At 43.1% G+C, this 21,384-nt stretch overlaps 1 protein-coding gene across 8 annotated transcripts in view; it reads right to left on the reverse strand.

Moving 5' to 3' along the window:
- SHF (Src homology 2 domain containing F) overlaps positions 1-21,384 on the reverse strand; it is a 378,212-nt gene that overhangs the window by 355,422 nt on the left and 1,406 nt on the right. The window lies entirely within an intron of this gene.

Consider the following 21,384-nt stretch of genomic DNA (forward strand, 5'->3'; position numbering starts at 1 on the left):
GGATAATGTTTCTCATTTGGGATGTCTCTTTCCTCATGCGCAGGCATTGCAGGACCTTAGGTATCCATGGTGATGACCACTAGCAACTAGCTAACTAACCGTCATTATATCAGTGGTTGTATCCATGGATACTTAAGGTCCTCCAATGCCTGCATATGAGGAAAGACATCAAAAGAATTATACTACATCTCTAAGGCCGGGGGTCACACTTGCGAGGTCAATGCGAGTCTCTTGCATCAATACCCGGCACTGGAGCCAGCACTCGGGACGGGAACGTGCGGCTGCATGTATTTCTATGTGACTTGATGTGAGGCTCGTGCGAGTTTCTCGCATTGAACTTGCAAGTGTGACCCCGGCCTAATTGGAGGTATTTACTAATATTATTATTATACCTACTACATATTGGGATAGGATCCTAGAGATGAGAATACCCCTTTAAGTATTGAATGCAAGTCCCAGTTAATTGACTTTAACATTTAAAAACTTCAATTATTGAATATTACAAATAAAATAAAAAAACTTTATTCATGTAATCACCAAAGATTACCAACAGTAGTTGACGTTTTTTTTTTTTTTTTTCTACCATGATTTTGTGGGATGGTGATCCAATCACTGAACCCCACCGACCCCTGGAATGGGCCATTATTAAACAGGCCATGCATGAGCTGTCATTCACCACAGAAGTTCATGCATTTGTAACAAGATCAGTGACCAGAAAATTGCACATGTATTAGATATTTCCATCATCGTTTCCGATTTGTTTCGGCTACTCACATAAAGTTAAAAATTCGTAGAATATTTCCTAGAGACGGTTTATAGGTTACATACTGATCCATAATGTAGTGATCACACAACTCACATGCAATCATGGTTCAGTTCTTCTATACAGCCCTTTATTATCTGTGGATACTATATAAAAGATTTAAATGGTAATATTATGACAAGGTACATTCAACAATTAAAAGAAACCTACACGAGTGGTCCTTCTATTAAATTTATTGTAACCCCTTCGGAGCTCAGGAAAGGAGGATTCCAGTGTAGTGTATGAAGTACACCGCCAAATCAATAGAGCGTTCATAGGTGAAATATGAAATGTCACCTTTCTTAATTTCATAGAAAACCTATATATTTCCTAAACGCTGAAACGGACTTTCACATTCTTCACTATCCCCAAGAGAAATAAAACCTGTGAAAACCACTACCTAAAGTATATCAGAGGACACACCGCTAATATAACAGCTCTCCTGACATTACTGGCCTCATGCATAAAATGTAGAGCTGAGAAAACGCTCGAAGGGGTCCAATTGGCGGCTGCGGATAGCTATTAACTTCTAACTTATAGAATTTAATTCGTTGACGGATAGTGGTTTACTAACTAGTTTTAATACATAGTGTATTTACTGATTTTATGACCTTAATCAGCGGTATGTTAGTAAAAAAAAATAAAAATAAATCTACTGCAGTGGAATATATCAGCATAGCAATAAGGCAAGCAAAATGTTATATACGGAAAAGCCAAAGGAGGTGAAAATGGAGTAAAAAACTGAAAAGCCTGCCTTTATAAATGGGAAGAGAAGCAATCATTCCAGGCTGGCAGCAATGAGAAGGCCAACCCTTTTCTGACAGTAAAGCAATTTTAGCTAGGATTTTCCATGGATTCTGAAAGATCCAAATGGGTTATACAACCACTTAATCTCAAAGATTGTGATTCCAGACAGTAATGACTAAGTGGAAGCAGAAAGCTTGTCTGTTAATGTAAACCTATGAAGAACAAGAAAAAAAAAAAAATCATTGTAAGTGATAAAATTATTAGGTCTACGGTCAACAATTCAGACTGGATGCAATATTTTTTCACAATGTGCTTCTTTTGAATGTTCATCTATATATATATAATTGTCTAAGGGGTACTTCCGTCTGTTTGTGTGTAACTTCCGTAACGGAAATCCCGGGTCGCTGATTGGTCGTGGCTGGCCGGCAGCGATATTGGGGCTGGGTTTAAACACCGCTTTACTTTTTACTATTGATGCTGCCTATGCAGCATCAATAGTAAAAACATAATGTTAAAAATAATAATTAAAAAAAAAAAACACATTATATTCTCACCTTCCGGCGTCCGCGGCAGCCTTTCCCGCTCCTCGCGACGCTCCGGTCCCAAGAATACATTGCGGCAATGACTCGAGATCACGTAGCGGTCTCACGAGATGATGACGTAGCGGTCTCGCGAGACCTCTACATGATCACGGGTTATTGCCGCAAAGCATTACTTGGAAAGGAGTGTCGCGAGGAGCATCGCTAAAGGCTTGGGCTGGACCGGGGGCCGCAGGAAAGGTGAGTATATAACTATTTTTTATTTTAATTGTTTTTGTAACAGGGATATGGTGCCCACACTGCTATATACTACATGGGCTGTGTTATATACTACGTGGCCTGTGTTATATACTATGTCGCTGTGCTATATACTACAAGGGGTGAGTTATATACTACGTGGCTGTGCAATATACTACATGGGCTCTGTTATATACTGCGTGGGCTGTGTTATATACTACGATATACTACGTGGGCTGTGCTATATACTGCATACATATTCTAGAATACCCGATGCGTTAGAATAGAGCCACCATCTAGTTTTATATAAAAGGGTTTATTTTTATTTTTTTTTAGCACCGTATGGCACCATGCACAATAACCTGTAAGAGTGTGAAGTAGCGGTTTTAAAGTCTTATATTATAACTTCTAAAGTATGAGGAATGGCAACTTACGGTATGTAAAAGAAGGACATTGATCAGGCTGTGAATGGGATTACCGCGACAAAGAATTCATAAGCTCCTTGACCCAGATAAAGTGCTCCCTAGCAAGGCTTGTAGGTGTTGCTTCAGGTTCTACATCGGATCCATCTGTGATCCATCCAAGTACAATACTTTTCGTACTAGCCATCAATGTACAGAATTTGTCTGCCACTTACAACATACAGTAACTGGCCCCCAATGATGAGTTGATTGAGACGTATCTCAGCAGCTTAGCTTCAACTGGAATAAACTTCTACACTTGCGTGAAATGTGTGCAGTGAATATTTCGTTTAGTATTCTGGGATCCCACTCTCATTTCACTCCGAAAATCAAGTGTGTGCACTCCGAAGTTTACTACAAAAGCGCAATATGAACAATGTGTTTGAGGGACATCTTTTCTCCAAACATTATGAAAGCAAACATGGAGGACAATTTGATGGTTCATTATTCTGAAGTATACAGATTGTGAAAAGAGATTGGCATGGTGTTGATCATTGAAAACAAATGTCACGCACAGAGAGTGAACAGATTGCCTTTAAATAAATAAGTACCAGCATACAGATGGTTAAAGGAGCCTTGTTATATAGAACAGCAGTATACGGACCATAGCCAGTGGCGTAACTTGAAGCTTATAGGCCTCAATGCAAAAGCTGCAATGAGGCCTCCAATTACTGCAAGTCTTTAATATTACAGGTCTTTTTATATAGGCCAAATGGACTTTTTGGGCCCCTTAGGCTGCAGGTTGCCGTTGCGTTTGCATCTATTGTAGTCACACCCCTGACCGTAACCATACCAGAATAAGAAAACGGAGTTTACTTAAACACGAAGGAAGAAATTTGGTCCATGAAACGAACCGCAGCATCACTTAGTCTTGCCTCCCGGAAACCCTGCATGGAACACAAAGCTACTTTCTACTGAGAGAGCACTACCGACTTGGGCACTCCTCAATTTGGACACTAATTGCTGCTCTCTCACACAGATTCACCCTAAATTACAGCCATATAGTCCACCAGACATATGGAAGCCAGAGCTAAGTAGGTAAGAAGTCAATATTGTTGCTTTCATGTGATTGTATGAACGCCATATTACTGACATGACTTACATTCCTTAGTGGCACTATCGTTATCCATATTACTCATTAATCCAACATATCTGTACATTTTCATCATACACATCTCTTCTCATTCAGTTGCCCCGATATGTCATATGGAAAGGCTGTTTATACCAACAAAATCCTCCTATCCAATTGGACTCTCGTATCCTGACTGAGACCTCTGTGACCTGGTTCTCGGCAATGCGAATCCTGCCTCCATAAACCGCTGAGAATGGCTCAAAAAATAAGTTCACCTGATCAACGAGCGATTTGTTTGTTCATTGGGTGATCAGCAGCCTGTTTACACGACAAGATAATCATAAAATAAGCATTTAGAACAATTAACTATTCTCTTGCAGTGCAAATGCACCTTAAGGGAGCTGTCACACAGACAGCTCTCCAGCGACCAACGATGCCGAAGTCCCCGGGTAACCAGGGTAAACATCGGGTTACTAAGCGCAGGGCCGCGCTTAGTAACCCGATGTTTACCCTGGTTACCATCGTAAATGTAAAAAAAAAAAAACGTACATACTCACATTCCGGTGTCCGTCAGGTCCCTAGCCGTCTGCTTCCCGCACTGACTGAGTGCCGGCCGTAAAGTGAAAGCAAAGCACAGCGGTGACGTCACCGCTGTGCTTTTACTTTCCGGCCGGCAGTCAGTCAGTGCGGGAAGCAGACGGCTAGGGACCTGACGGACACCGGAATGTGAGTATGTACGTTTTTGTTTTTTTTTACATTTACGATGGAAACCAGGGTAAACATCGGGTTACTAAGCGCGGCCCTGCGCTTAGTAACCCGATGTTTACCCTGGTTACAAGCGAACGCATCGCTGGATCGGTGTCACACACACCGATCCAGCGATGACAGCGGGAGATCCAGCGACGAAATAAAGTTCCAAACGATCTGCTACGACATACGATTCTCAGCAGGGTCCCTGATCGCTGCTGCGTGTCAGACACAGCGATATCGTATGGATATCGCAGGAACGTCACGGATCGTACCGTCGTAGCGACAAAAGTGCCACTGTGAGACGGTACCCTAACTGATTATCAGCTTCCCATCCTATGAATAGGTGAAAGAGGAATTAGCCTGCCATAAGATCTTAAAAGGGAATCTAAATCCTAAAGGGCATTCAGAAAGCAATGCCTAGAGAGCTGCGATTCGATTACTTATTCCAGAGAGATCTCTTCATACGTAAATCTGCTGTTCAGATCTATGGGCCAGACACAGATGTTTCTGCATCCAGAGATTATTTTTAATGAAAGGATGCGTTACAAGTGAGGCATGACTCTCCGTCTGCTCTTCTGATCTCACTGTGGAGCTGTGAGTGATTAGAGCTAACACAGTAAAGCAGAGTTGTACCTTGTCCCATTAGAAACATATTTGCTGCAGAAGTTGTTCTCTCATTGCTATAAGCTCTGCTGTAGTGCCCGTTCCCCCTCAATGGCTTACATTTTACATGCAAGCTGAAGCATCAGAGCACAACTGCAGCTGCATATGTGTTTGTCTCATTACTAAATTCAGCACTGCTGTACTGTGTCAGTTATAATCACACACAGCTCTGCAGCAAGATCAGGAGAGGAAAGGGTCATTCGTCATATGTCTCACACTAGTATCACCCACTTTTATTTAAAATAAGCTCTGGAAGCAGATTCTCAGGGAGATCTGTAACCAGCCCATAGATATGTACAGCAGAGGTGTCAAACTGCATTCCTCGAGGGCCGCCAACAGGTCATGTTTTCAGGATTTCCTTAAAATTCCACAAGGTGCTGGAATCATTCTGTGCAGGTGATTAAATTATCACCTGTGCAATACAAGGAAATCCTGAAAACATGACCTGTTGGCGGCCCTCGAGGAATGCAGTTTGACACCTCTGATGTACAGCTCATTCACATATTCAGAAAAACATTGCAATAAGACATCAGATTGCATATATCAAGGCATCATTGTATTCAACCTTAAATGACCTGCATGCCCATATAGTCAGCCTAGGAGGGTTGAGCCTATTGACAAATTCCCTTTCAGTGGCTATTGAACAAAAATCAGTTGTCAACATAGTACAAGCACAGCATATGGTCTTTAGGCTTTCTGCAAATTTGAGAGCTACACAAATCCATATATAGTACAGACCAAAAGTTTGGACACACCTTCTCATTTAAAGATTTTTCTGTATTTTCATGACTATGAAAATTGTACATTCACACTGAAGGCATCAAAACTATGAATTAACACATGTGGAATTATATACTTAACAAAAAAGTGTGAAACAACTGAAATTGTGTCCTATATTCTAGGTTCTTCAAAGTAGCCAGCTTTTGCTTTGATGACTGTTTTGCACACTCTTGGCATTCTCTTGATGAGCTTCAAGAGGTAGTCACCGGGAATGGTCTTCCAACAATCTTGAAGGAGTTCCCAGAGATGCTTAGCACTTGTTGGCCCTTTTGCCTTCACTCTGCGGTCCAGCTCACCCCAAAATATCTCAATTGGGTTCAGGTCTGGTGACTGGATGCCAGGTCATCTGGCATAGCACCCCATCACTTTCCTTCTTGGTCAAATAGCCCTTACACAGCCTGGAGGAGTGTTTGGGGTCATTGTCCTGTTGAAAAATAAATGATGGTCCAACTAAACACACACCAGATGGAATAGCATGCCGCTGCAAGATGCTGTGGTAGCCATGCTGGTTCAGTATGCCTTCAATTTTGAATAAATCTCCAACAGTGTCACCAGCAAAGCACCCCCACACCATCACACCTCCTCCTCCATTCTTCACGGTGGGAACCAGGCATGTAGAGTCCATCCGTTCACCTTTTTTGCGTCACACAAAGACACGGTGGTTGGAACCAAAGATCTCAAATTTGGACTCATCAGACCAAAGCATAGATTTCCACTGGTCTAATGTCCATTCCTTGTGTTTTTTAGCCCAAACAAGTCTCTTCTGCTTGTTGCCTGTCCTTAGCAGTGGTTTCCTAGCAGCTATTTTACCATGTAGGCCTGCTGCACAGTCTCCTCTTAACAATTGTTGTAGAGATGTGTCTGCTGCTAGAACTCTGTGTGGCACTGACCTGGTCTCTAATCTGAGCTGCTGTTAACCTGCGATTTCTGAGGCTGGTGATTCGGATAAAGTTATCCTCAGAAGCAGAGGTGACTGTTGGTCTTCCTTTCCTGGGGCGGTCCTCATGTGAGCCAGTTTCTTTGTACAGTAGAGCTTGATGGTTTTTGCCACTGCACTTGGGGACACTTTCAAAGTTTTCCCAATTTTTCGGACTGACTGACCTTCATTTCTTAAAGTAATGATGGCCACTAGTTTTTCTTTACTTAGCTGCTTTTTTCTTGCCATAATACAAATTCTAACAGTCTATTCAGTAGGACTATCAGCTGTGTATCCACCAGACTTCTGCACAACACAACTGATGGTCCCAACCCCATTTATAAGGCAAGAAATCCCACTTATTAAACCTGACAGGGCACACCTGTGAAGTGAAAACCATTCCCGGTGACTACATCTTGAAGCTCATCAAGAGAATGCCAAGAGTGTGCAAAGCAGTCAATGCAAAAGGTGGCTACTTCGAAGAACCTAAAATATAAGACATAACAAAAAAGTGTGAAACAACTGAAATTAAGTATATAATTCCACATGTGTTAGTTCATAGTTTTGATGCCTTCAGTGTGAATGTACAATTTTCATAGTCATAAAAAAACAGAAAAATCTTTAAATGAGAAGGTGTGTCCAAACTTTTGGTCTGTACTGTACATTAGACCAAATTTGGCAAAAAAAGTCAAGAAGAACTACTTTGGCTCCATTTTACTCACAGAACTTAAATAAAAAGTCAAATGGTAAAACTCGAGAAACTGATAGGGTTGTGACAGTCACAAGTCCTATAGAAGCATGTAAAGGCTGAGGATCACCAAGGAGATACGATGCAAGGAATGAGGCATATGGTGGTTCAGATTCTGTGCTGCCCAAGGCTCAAAGATACAATCACACACGAAGGTGAAGCATGAACGCGGTTTATTATCAATGCATTTTAAGGTTTCCAGACCTCTTCATCAGGACCAAACTACAAAAGAGATTGTGGTTTGGTCCTGATGAAAAGGTTTGGCAAACTTGAAAAGCATTGATAATAAACCATCTTCATGCTTCACCTTTGTGTGTGATCGTATCTTCGAGCCTTGGGCAGCACGGACTCTGAACCACCATTTTCCTCATTCATTAGAACTTGAATATACACTTATTAGCCACAACATTAAAGGGTATCTGCTCAAATGAAGTACAGGTAATCAGTGCAGCCTTGGCGTGGTCAAAAATTTAACTTCACCTTCCCAATTATTTCTTGCCCCTCCTCCTCCTTCGACAGTTTTTGCTTCATAGAGCCAGAAAGTGGCAGAGATAGATGGAAAACAAGTAGGTGGAAGGTGCATTTAAATGGATTGGTCACGCCATGATGCACAGAGTGCCTGTACTTGATTTGATCAGTCATTCTCTGCTGACAGATTCCCTTTAAAATCAACTTCCTAACATTGTCTAGGTCCTTGTTATGCAACTAAAACTGTTCTGACAAATCAAGGAACATCAGAAAGTGGTCACTACAAGTGAGAAATATTACTTTAGATATGTCCATTCAGAAAGTCCTCTGTGCTACGCAGAAGGCACATTAGGGCAATGACTGAACATTATAAAACAATCATTGGGATGTGAAATGAGTTGTATACTAAAACTTTCCAGACACAACAGATTGGGTTTTGTCTCAAACTAATACACTGATGTCCGAACCTAGTATGTCTGATATACCTCTAAAGTGGAGATCAAAAGTTGAAAGAGGATGTAACATGAAATGAAGGACATCACTTGCTTATTATTGGGGTCACCAACAAGTACAGCGCCATCTCCAGTAACCCCCAAACAATGAATGTAGCAATGATGTGTATGCAGAATCCCTGCTGAATTTCAATGGGGAACTCCAGAGGCGCATTCTTGAGATTGGTTGGGGATCCAAAATTATCATCCCCATCGATTAATGATTTTATGGATAATTGGTTCCATTCGAGCAAAATCCCTAAATGACAAAAGTAAAATCATTGCACATCAAAGAACAGGTAAAGTAAAGCAGAATGCAAAACGAATGGCCGCACATATGGGACAGTGGAGTCCATCACTAGTTTCCGACACAGGTATCTCACGATCACTGTTGAATGCGGTTTGTTAAAAATAAGAATGTTACTCCCAAACGGAGCTATAGAGAAGATTAATAACTAGCAAGTCAGGAGCAGACAGATCATCGGTACAATAAGTACCAAGAGGTAAGGGGGACATTTCCACCTCAAAATCAGGTGGGATTATACATTGTGATGGGCTTTTAGACTGCAAAGGTCCCAAATATTGTAATTGCACAGGAACCCTCATCTGTCTGTGTCCACCACTGCAGAAAGTAGTTACATATGTAACAGATCTGATTCCAACCCTTTATTTGTTACATGTATGTTCTCTCTAGAGGTAAAAGCCACATTATATATTTGAACAAGGTACAGACAAAAGGGCAATGTAATCATTTTACATGGTTCTACTTGCAAATAGGAAAAAATAAGTACTAAAATCCTAATAATTCCAATTACGGTTCCTCAGGGGGATAAGATGAATAACAATAGGTTTGGATTTACCTGGAGGACATTGCGATTTGGACCAGAGCGCTAAGCTCATTTTCAAAATAAATTAGCACTGAAACCCTGGATCTCCCCACAGACGGACAGATGGGGAGCATTCCCCTTGATCTTAAATAGATGAACACAAAGCCAGACATTTGTCAGTTCCCAACAGATGCGATTCTGGAAGTTCTTTGAATTAGTAGTCTTCATTCATGGCAGGAGTTGTACTAAATCTGTAATTATTCCTAGTGGATTTGATGAATATTTTCAATGTCACCTAACAATTAGTGAGAAGCAATAACCTGTTATTAGTTTCATCAAATACAAAGTTCAGCAGAAGCATGACAAACACAATGCACCTGGCTCTGTGATATATGGGTACAAAGTGATAACTTCCAATACATCCATACTAACAAAATGCATCAGAGCACTGCAACTAAAGGGAAGCGGACGACGGGATCAGCGGCTATGAACCAACTGTATGGCTGCATAAGACTTTTAAAACGTTTCCATCATTTTAAGTTTTATTACATACTAGCTGAAGGGCCCAGTGCTGCCCAGGCATAGTAACTAACTCTGGTTAGTTATAGCACCTCACTTCTCCCCCTCACTCCTCTCATTTTCCACTCTATATACCTGTATGTCATCTCCCCTGTATATAGTACACTGCTCAAAAAAAATAAAGGGAACACTTAAACTACAGAATATAACTCCAAGTAAATCAAACTTCTGTGAAATCAAACTGTCCACCTAGAAAGCAACACTGTTTGACAATCAATTTCACATGCTGTTGTGCAAATGGAATAGACAATGGATGGAAATTATTGGCAATTATCAAGACACTCAATAAAGGAGTGGTTCTGAAGGGGACCACAGACCACATCTCAGTACCAATGCTTTCTGGCTGATGTTTTGGTCTCTATTGAATGTTGGTTGTGCTTTCACACTCGTGGAAGCATGAGACAGACTCTACCACCCACACAAGTGGCTCAGGTAGTGCAGCTCATCCAGGATGGCACATCAATGTGAGCTGTAGCAAGAAGGTTTGCTGTATCTGTCAGCATAGTGTCCAGAGGCTGGAGGCGCTACCAGGAGACAGGCCAGTACACCAGGAGATGAGATGGCCGTAGGAGGGCAACAACCCAGCAGCAGGACCGCTACCTCAGCCTTTGTGCAAGGAGGAACAGGAGGAGCACTGCCAGAGCCCTGCAAACTGACCCACAGTTGGCCACAAATGTGCATGTGTCTGCACAAATGGTTAGAAACCAACTCCATGAGGATGGTCTGAGTGCCCGACGTCCACAGATAGGGGTTGTGCTCACAGCCTACCTCGTGCAGGATACTTCGCCTTTGCCACAGAACACAGGATTGGCAAATTCGCCACTGGCACCCTGTGCTCTTCACAGATGAAAGCAGGTTCACACTGAGCACATGTGACAGACGTGACAGAGTCTAGGGACGGCGTGGAGAGCGATCTGTTGCCTGCAACATGCTTCATCATGACCGGTTTGGCAGTGGGTCAGTAATGGTGTGGGGTGGCATTTCCTTGGGGGGCTGCACAGCCCTCCATTTGCTCGCCAGAGGTACCCTGACTGCCATTAGGTACTGAGATGAGATCCTCAGACCCCTTGTGAGACCATATGCTTGTGTGGCTGGCCCTGGGTTCCTCCTAATGCAGGACAATAGCAAGGTAGCGGTGAGATTACTAAAAGTATTAAAATATACCTTTTATAAATAAAAAAAAAATGGCAAACCACACAACACATTACATAATGTCTCGAGTTATCAAAATCAGGCTCACAGAGTTCGATAGAATCAATGTCAAAATCAATATGGCACAATCACAATTTCTCATTAATCTATCCAGCAATAAAATGTACAAGCCAAGTATGTGCCCCAGAAATAGCTCATGCCACTATACAAATACTGTCTATGTGTAAACACATGACGCAAATAATCTGTGAAAAATGCCTGTATGTTATAAAGGAACAATCTCACCCGGGTTCATGTTCACCAGTTCACAACATCCTGGTCTTTGAGATGAGTCCAAAGATAATCCTGATAGTCCAGGGGTGGGGAGTGTATAATCAAAGATCCCCTTACACTTCAAAACCCACCACAAGGAGTCCCAGATAATTTGTCCGTATCCTCATAGTCTCCCAAAGCGTTTCATTTCTCAAATCATCAGGAGAGCGAAGAAAAGTATTGGGGGGAGGGGCGTTCTCCTTAAGGATGAACGTCCTTCATATACAAAGTTATATTGTGGTCCACAATATATTGCGTGACCGCAATATAATTTTGTATATGAAGGACTTTCATCCTTTTTAAAGGAGAACGCCCCTCCCCAAGATACTTTTCTTCCCTCCCCTCATGATTTGAGAAATGAAATGCGTTGGGAGACTATAGGCACATACAGGCACAGAGAGGCCACACACACTACTGAGCATCATTTTCTTGTCTTGAGGCATTTCTGGAATATTTTATTCAGTGATATCTAGGATGTGGGATTTTAGTGTTCCCTTTATTTTTTTGAGCAGTGTACACCATGTTCCAAATTATTACGCAAATTGGATTTAAGTGTCATAAAGATTTAATTGTTTTGTTTTTCAAATAAACTCATGGATTGTATTGTGTCTTAGGGCTTAAGGATCACTGAAATCAATCTTAAACACATGTGAATTAGTTTTCCAGGTGATTCTAATTAAAGGAAAACTACTTAAAAATGATGTTCCACATTATCAAGCAGGCCACAGTTTTCAAGTAACATGGGAAAGAAAAAGGATCTCTCTGCTGCCGAAAAGCATCAAATAGTGCAATGCCTTGGTCAAGGGATGAAAACATTAGATATTTCCCAAAAACTTAGGCGTGATCATAGTACTGTTAAGAGATTTGTGGCAGAATCTGAGCACAGATCGTGTTGATAAAGGCATAATGAGCAAGGTATCTGCCAGGCAAGTTCATCGGATTAAGAGAGCAGCTGCTAAAAAGCCACTACAAACCAGCAAACAGATATTTGAAGCTGTTGGTGCCTCTGGAGTCCCTCAAACCTCAAGGTGTGGGATCCTTCAACAGCTTGCTTTGGTTCATAAACCTACTATTCGGCCAGCCCTAAACAGTGTTGACAAGCAGAAATGGTTATAGTGGGCCTAGACATACATGAAAACTAATTTTCAAACTGTCTTACTGGAGTGTCGAGCAACCCTGGATGGTCCAGATGGATGGAGTAGTGGATGGCCACAATGTCCCAACAAGGAGGCGACGTCAGCAAGGAGGTGGAGGAGTCATTTTTGGGGCCAGAATCATGGGAAAACAGCTGGTAGGGCCCTTTAAGGTTACTGAAGGTGTGAAAATGACCTCTGCAAAGAATATAGTTTCTGACTGACAACTTTCTTCCATGGTATAAAAAGCATAAACGTGCATCAAATGTTTAGAAATTCTACTGTGCCTAATAATTTGGAACAGTGCATTTTGAGTTTTTATTCATTTTGGAGATTATACCGTTATCATTGGGAGGTTTCTTCAATAAAATTTGATGTATACTCTAACGGGTGATGACTTTTATTAGACTGACTGTCATTTGCACCAACCATTTAAGAAAATCCGAGAAAAAAAATCATTTGCATAATAATTTGGAACATGGTGTATATACCTGCATGTCATCTCCTCTGTATATAGTATATACCTGCATGTCATCTCCCTTGTATATAATATATACCTGCGTGTCATCTCCTCCCTCCTGTATATAGTATATACCTGTGTGTCATCTCCCCTGTATATAGTATATACGTGTATGTCATCTCCTCCTGTATATAGTATTTTATAGTATTTACCTGTATGTCATCTCCTCCTGTATATAGTATATACGTGTATGTCATCTCCTCCTGTATATAGTATATACCTGTGCATCATCTGCTCCTGTGTATAGAATATACCTGTGTGTCATCTGCTCCTGTATATAGTATACACCTGTATGTCATCTCCCCTGTATATAGTATATACCTGTATGTCATCTCCTCCTGTATATAGTATAAACCTGTATGTCATCTCCTCCTGTATATAGTATTTACCTGTCATCTCCTCCTGTATATAGTATATACCTGTGTGTCATCTGCTCCTGTATATAGTATATACCTGTATGTCATCTCCCCTGTATATAGTATATACCTGTATGTCATCTCCTCCTGTATATAGTATATACCTGTGTGTCATTTCCTCCTGTATATAGTATATACCTGTATGGCATCTCCCCTGTATATAGTATGTACCTGTGCATCATCTCCTCCTGCATTAGATCTTGTTCACACGTTATTTGCATAGTATTTTTACCTCAGTATTTGTAAGCTAAAACTTGGAGTAAAACAATCAGAGGAAAACTATTTTAGAAACACGTCACCACTTCTGTATTTTTCTCCCACTCGTTGTTTTGGCTTATAAAAACTGAGGTAAAATACTGACCAAATACTGAACGTGTGAATGTGGCCTTATACACAGCCTCCACCGCTTCACTCTTCTCTATACACAGCCTCATACTGCAGCAGCACCTCACTCCTCTCATTTTCCTCCTGACATCTCTATCCATTGACGTCGTGCCTCACAGAAGTAACTCCATTCTAGACACGATGGAGCCTGTGCCTGCTATGCAGAGTGGGCATGGCTATGTGGAGTGGGCATGGCTCGAAACACACACACACACACACACACACACACACACACACACACACACACACACACACACACACACACATTTAATATATAAAGTTGAGTTTAAGAAACGAATATATCTTGTCAGAGAAATCTACTACTTTCTCTAATAGGTGATCGGTATCGCTCACTGTGTTGATGGGTGCTCTGAAGTATGACAAACAGTCACATAAATTGTATATATAGAACATCGGCACTCCAAGTTTCGCTAAATGAAAATTTATATGAAGACTTGAATTAAAGATATTAAACCAACGTTTCGGCCCATGTATGGCCTTTATCAAAGTACGTCTGTAGATGCTGCAATAGAGCGTGGAGAGTCAATTTTCCATGCTGCTGTGGATTCGTGGCGTGTTTTTAAACTCAGTCTTGTGAGACTTTACTATTATGACAGGATTCATGACGCAAATAGATCCAAAATCTGACTATCTTACAGCCTATGTGTGGTTAGCATAGAGAACCGCTTCTGTATAGACAGTGTTTAAGGTATTGCAGTCAGCACCGCTCGACTGACAGGTCACAGCTGTTAGTTCACCATGCGGATCACAACCTTATGTTTGTGGTCAGCGGGAACAATCGGGTGTGGATATATCAGCTGAATTCGCAGGTCACAGCTGTTAGTCCACCCCATGAGCCGTCTCCACATATATGCAATCAGCCTGAGCGATCACGTGTGGATGCAGTAACTAAGTTGCTGCCGGTGCGATCTCACTGATCTAGTGGTGGCACCAGAATGAATAAGGCTAGCTTCACACTAGCGTTAGGCAGGGCTGCGGACTTCCTCCGTTACGCCCCGCCCACTGCTGCGCCTCCTTCTTCAGCTCCGCCTACATCGGCATGCGACCCCTATCTTTAACATTGGGTATGCAGGCCATGCGGATGTATGCAGATGCCTCCACATGCGTCGTTTTGAAGCTGCGCCGACCGCAACATGTTGCGATTGATGCAGGTCAGCGCCGCGTCAAGACGATGCATGCGGAGGCAACCGCAAATGTGGCGCCCCTAGGGGTATTTGCCACAAAAATAGTTATTGACACCAAATACAAATATTAAAATAGCAAGACTGCATTACCATCTCCGGCCAGAAGGGGGAGCTCCAGAGACTCCCCTTGATCTATTCTGGTCTGAGAAAAGGACTGGCAGTTGGGTTGAGGAGCTGAAAGTGAGAGGTCGTATAACTGAACTCCTAACAGCCCTATGACGGATTATAGGCCCGTGATACCCATAGTAGGAAAAGAGGAATAGAGAAAAAGGACATTGTGAGAACCGGGTAGCAATAACCTCTACCCAGAATAGGCGCAGAGACGGATACCGGATCCGTGGCTATATTCATTATATATAATACAGCAACCGGAAGGAAGTGAGGTGATATCAGCTTCACCAGGGTAAGACGCAGCAACAGACACAGTTCAGCGGTACTCCCAGAGGGGGTAAGCCGACAAAAAAAGGACTCGGGTTGTCCGTCGAACCAGAGCACAGAAGAGACAGATTGGGTCAGCAGCCAGTTCACAAACAGCAGCAGGGCCATACAGAAACTGCGCATAATAAGAGGTGGAAATCCTGACAGGGTCAAAGTAATTCAGAGTTCTTAAACAGACTCCGGTGACAGCATTGGTTGCAAATCCCTTTTTGTTGAAGTAAACTGGTTAAACGATTCAGCGCCTCAGTCTTTCATTTGGACAATAGCCATCGATCCAGGATCGGGGTCATCACAGCTGAGAGGACCCGCTGCTGATCAAGTAAGTGTCTGTTCCTTCATGATATCCCTTATATTGTGCATCGCCTGAGGCCATAGCACCGGGTCAAGCCACTAGTGACATCCCCTCAAGAGATGGACCTCATTGATCTGGTGCTGGGTACCTCGGTCTCCCGGGCGTCACACATACATCTGCATGGCCTGCATACCCAATGTTAAAGATAGGGTACGTAGGCTGAGCTTAAAGAAGAGGCGCGGCAGTGGGCAGGGCTTCATAGAGGAAGGCTTTCATCCGCAGCCCTGCTGAACGCTAGTGTGAAACTAGCCTTATAGAGTCAGTGTGACGCACCAAGCAGACTGTCAGACTGTCCTCAACTTTGTTGCCCCACACTGCTATAGCGGTTCACATGAACTGTCTCATTATTGGGACCTTATTCTTGGATAAACACCTGTCATAGAATTGGGACGTGTTCCTGACGCGCGTTTGGCCGGTATATCGGCCTTTTCTAAATTGCTTATGTTCAGAGGAAGCAAGCGCTGAAGTTCTCTTTCTTCCTCCGCATGTAGGCGATACATCCAAAGATGGGAAGAGTGAAGTTACCCATGACTGGTCACAAGGCTCGTATGAAGTCACACTGTCCCAGCGATCGTTTCACAGAGTGCCAAAACCTCTGGAACCGCACTGGCACAGGAGTGGAGTGTAAGTGTTGTTATTTTAAAGTGGGAAACACATGGATTGAAAAGGGGTTGTTCGAGTAGTGGACAACTCCTTTCACTACTCTTCAGGCAAGACTTTTGTGAGCATTTTGCCAGAATTTTTATGCTTCAAAAACCACCAGCGTTTTTTTCATAGTTCAATAGAGTTAAAAATAAAAAATTTAAAAAATGCCAAGGAAACTATGTCATTGCTCAAAGTTGTTGAAAAATCACTCATGAAACAAAACATAAAAAAAGGGCATCATTTCTTGAAGTGTCTTCTTGAGAAACTCGGCTGGTTTATCAATCAGGAAATGGCTTTGTGTGCACATACCATAAGTGTGCGAGGAAACCCACCTAATCAAGGAAAGAACATACAAACTACATGCAGATGTTGCTCTTGGTCAGACTGCAACCTAAGTGCTGCAAGGGAACAATGCCAACCACTGAGTCACCATGCAATGCCAATAATTATTGGATTGTCGGGAACTGGCGAAATGCTCATCCTACATTATAATGTTATTCTAGACTCAGAAATTAAAGAAATTACATTAGAAAAATATCATTATGTGGGGAGATTTACAGCCATATATTTATTATATGTGCATACACAGCACATAATTAGATAACATTACCTGATTAGGACGGTAAGAGTATCAGTAAAATGTATAACACAATGTCCAAATTCATCCTGCCCCCCCTGGAGTAAAGCAGAGGTCATTGTATAAAAAGCACAGATTTCCGATAGAAAGTTCCATTTAGACTGAGAAATTAGGAGACACAAGTCTCGGCATTACAGATTAGCACGATAACACAATTGTGAGGACTGGAATCAGGATCGGTCCTGTAATAGTCATTACTATACGGGATAAAGCTTAGTCCTAGCGCTTGTGGCGTAATTAAGTCAAGATAAAGCCGATTAAACCTCCCATCAATAGATGTAGATATTAACAAGGAATTACTGTGGGATAAGAAGTCTTCTTTCAGAATTAGTAATGCTCCCTAGATCCATAATTCTATCTTAAATGTTCTTCTGCGGTTGGGAATTTTGCTGACGTTCTATTGCGATTAATGACATCGATAAATCGAAATAGCGGCGTGATATATTCTGTGGTGGGATCCAGCTGACTGTACGGTAGGGATATCTTCTGTGGTGGGATCCAGCTGACTGTAAGGCAGGGATATCTTCTGTGGTGGGATCCACCTGACTGTGCAGTAGGGATATATTCTGTGGTGGGATCCAGCTGACTGTACGGTAGGGATATATTCTGTGGTGGGATCCAGCTGACTGTACGGTAGGGATATATTCTGTGGTGGGATCCAGCTGACTGTAAGGCAGGGATATATTCTGTGGTGGGATCCAGCTGACTGTAAGGCAGGGATATATTCTGTGGTGGGATCCAGCTGACTGTAAGGCAGGGATATATTCTGTGGTGGGATCCAGCTGACTGTACGGTAGGGATATCTTCTGTGGTGGGATCCAACTGACTGTATGGTAGGGATATATTCTGTGGTGGGATCCAGCTGACTGTAAGGCAGGGATATATTCTGTGGTGGGATCCAGCTGACTGTAAGGCAGGGATATATTCTGTGGTGGGATCCAGCTGACTGTAAGGCAGGGATATATTCTGTGGTGGGATCCAGCTGACTGTAAGGCAGGGATATATTCTGTGGTGGGATCCAGCTGACTGTATGGTAGGGATATCTTCTGTGGTGGGATCCAACTGACTGTATGGTAGGGATATATTCTGTGGTGGGATCCAGCTGACTGTAAGGCAGGGATATATTCCTTGGTGGGATACAGCTGACTGTACGGTAGGGATATATTCTGTGGTGGATTCCAGCTGACTGTACGGTAGGGATATATTCTGTGGTGGGATCCAGCTGACTGTACGGCAGGGATATATTCCTTGGTGGGATACAGCTGACTGTACGGTAATGTGGGATTTCACGTGCTTCATGATTACAGACACTTCCACACAACCCCCCTGGAGACATCTCTTCACCTTCCTGGATAAATCACACATTGTCACCCACCTCCCACACAGATCAGTCACATGCAAGGTGCCCCCTCCGCACTTCATTTGCAGCACAGTAGGGTCTCAGTGGCGACATCCAGAACAATATAACATCATCTGATAAAGCCATCACTGCATGCAAATAAAGTCTTCTCAACAAAGAAAAGAGCTTGCAAATATCTGGAGGAGGATGACAAAAGACTGGTCTAGAAAAGACAAAAAAAAAAAAAAAAAAAGGAAGGGGGTGGGGGATAAGCTTTAAAGCTAGGGGTGAAGAGTATACAGCAATCACAGGGTCACTTCTGAAAGCCTTTCTTGATCCTTACACTTTGTGGATATGCGGCATCACACCAAAAAGATGGGGAGCGCAAACCAGCAGTGAAAGGGTTCAATCCCAGTCCCCGCCATTCAGTGCCATCCATCCCCTGGTGACAGCTCCTATAGTCACTCTGTGCCCACTTTACATGAATAACCATATACATAGAACAGCCTCTAACCCTCAATATTCTGCTCTGGAATCGGATTACATATAGGCTAAATTCACACAATCGTATAAAAAGGAGAAAAAAATGTAAAGATTTTTCAGGCATTGTCCTCTGTACACATCAGCAGTTATTAAAATTTACAAGAATAAGTATAGTTTATGTTAAAAAGTGCAACATAGCCAGAAAAATCTGATGCTATAAGGTTGATCCATTTTTGGTTTGGGTTTTTGCGCACCCATAGACCCGATTAGTCACATGACCAAAGCCACAAAGGGATTACAATTCTAGCAAACTACGGTAATGTAATCACAATAATAAAACCACTAGAAATAGAGATCAGCACAAGACAACTCACAGCAAAGGAAAACGCTGGAGCTGTAACCTGCAAGAAACTTTACAACCGAGAGATGACAAGTACAGGAAAACAAAGGACAGATCGTAGGAAGGACCAGGAAGGCATGCGGCGGCGGCCAGTGATGTCACAACGTCTAATCGGGTGGATAGGAAGCTCTTAAGGACAATGTATTACATTATTTTAATTGATCATTAATCTTCCCCAAGATGGGTACAGGCAGACTGCGTAATACCTATCTACCTGAGTGTGTAGGTCTCCTTTCACCATCTACATGAGTGGATAGTTCCCTGTGACCATCTACCTGAATGGTAGGTCCCCTTTCGCCATCTACCGGAGTGGATAGTTCCCTGTGACCATCTACCTGAATGGTAGGTCCCCTTTCACCATCTACCTGAGTGGATAGTTCCCAGGGACCATCGACCTGAGTGATTAGGTCCCCTCTCACTATCGACTTGAGTGGGTAGGTCACCTTTGACAATCTACCTGACTGGATAGTTCCCAGGGACCATCTACCTGACTGGATAGTTCCCAGGGACCATCTACCTGACTGGATAGTTCCCAGGGACCATCTACCTGACTGGATAGTTCCCAGGGACCATCTACCTGACTGGATAGTTCCCAGGGACCATCTACCTGACTGGATAGTTCCCAGGGACCATCTACCTGACTGGATAGTTCCCAGGGACCATCTACCTGACTGGATAGTTCCCAGGGACCATCTACCTGACTGGATAGTTCCCAGGGACCATCTACCTGACTGGATAGTTCCCAGGGACCATCTACCTGACTGGATAGTTCCCAGGGACCATCTACCTGACTGGATAGTTCCCAGGGACCATCTACCTGACTGGATAGTTCCCAGGGACCATCTACCTGACTGGATAGTTCCCAGGGACCATCTACCTGACTGGATAGTTCCCAGGGACCATCTACCTGACTGGATAGTTCCCAGGGACCATCTACCTGACTGGATAGTTCCCAGGGACCATCTACCTGACTGGATAGTTCTCAGGGACCATCTACCTGACTGGATAGTTCTCAGGGACCATCTACCTGACTGGATAGTTCTCAGGGACCATCTACCTTACTGGATAGTTCTGGGACCATCTACCTGACTGGATAGTTCCCAGGGACCATCTACCTGACTGGATAGTTCCCAGGGACCATCTACCTGACTGGATAGTTCCCAGGGACCATCTACCTGACTGGATAGTTCCCAGGGACCATCTACCTGACTGGATAGTTCCCAGGGACCATCTACCTGACTGGATAGTTCCCAGGGACCATCTACCTGACTGGATAGTTCCCAGGGACCATCTACCTGACTGGATAGTTCCCAGGGACCATCTACCTGACTGGATAGTTCCCAGGGACCATCTACCTGACTGGATAGTTCCCAGGGACCATCTACCTGACTGGATAGTTCCCAGGGACCATCTACCTGACTGGATAGTTCCCAGGGACCATCTACCTGACTGGATAGTTCCCAGGGACCATCTACCTGACTGGATAGTTCCCAGGGACCATCTACCTGACTGGATAGTTCCCAGGGACCATCTACCTGACTGGATAGTTCTCAGGGACCATCTACCTGACTGGATAGTTCTCAGGGACCATCTACCTGACTGGATAGTTCTCAGGGACCATCTACCTTACTGGATAGTTCTGGGACCATCTACCTGACTGGATAGTTCCCAGGGACCATCTACCTGACTGGATAGTTCCCAGGGACCATCTACCTGACTGGATAGTTCCCAGGGACCATCTACCTGACTGGATAGTTCCCAGGGACCATCTACCTGACTGGATAGTTCCCAGGGACCATCTACCTGACTGGATAGTTCCCAGGGACCATCTACCTGACTGGATAGTTCCCAGGGACCATCTACCTGACTGGATAGTTCCCAGGGACCA

This window comes from Ranitomeya variabilis, chromosome 5 (assembly GCF_051348905.1).
Source record: "Ranitomeya variabilis isolate aRanVar5 chromosome 5, aRanVar5.hap1, whole genome shotgun sequence".
NCBI lineage: Eukaryota > Metazoa > Chordata > Amphibia > Anura > Dendrobatidae > Ranitomeya > Ranitomeya variabilis.